Raw genomic sequence first — 211 nt, 5'->3', positions numbered from 1 at the left:
AGTTTTTATTTTGGTCTACAAACATAGACGTCAGTATGAGCAGAAATAAAAGGATCTGAGACTATTACTTGCAAAAGTTTGTCTCGCCCGGAATGGATTAATTAGCAGAATAAATCTTAACATACCGGTTTACTAGTAGCTGTGGTCTAGTGCTTTCAGATCAAGGATTTCCCTCTTCATATAGCAAATGTTTATTTATTAATGGGAAGAC

This window comes from Penaeus monodon, chromosome 28, assembly GCF_015228065.2.
Source record: "Penaeus monodon isolate SGIC_2016 chromosome 28, NSTDA_Pmon_1, whole genome shotgun sequence".
In the NCBI taxonomy this organism is placed as follows: Eukaryota; Metazoa; Arthropoda; class Malacostraca; order Decapoda; family Penaeidae; genus Penaeus; species Penaeus monodon.
The sequence above is the reverse complement of the archived record's forward strand: the minus strand, read 5'-3'. Positions refer to the sequence as shown.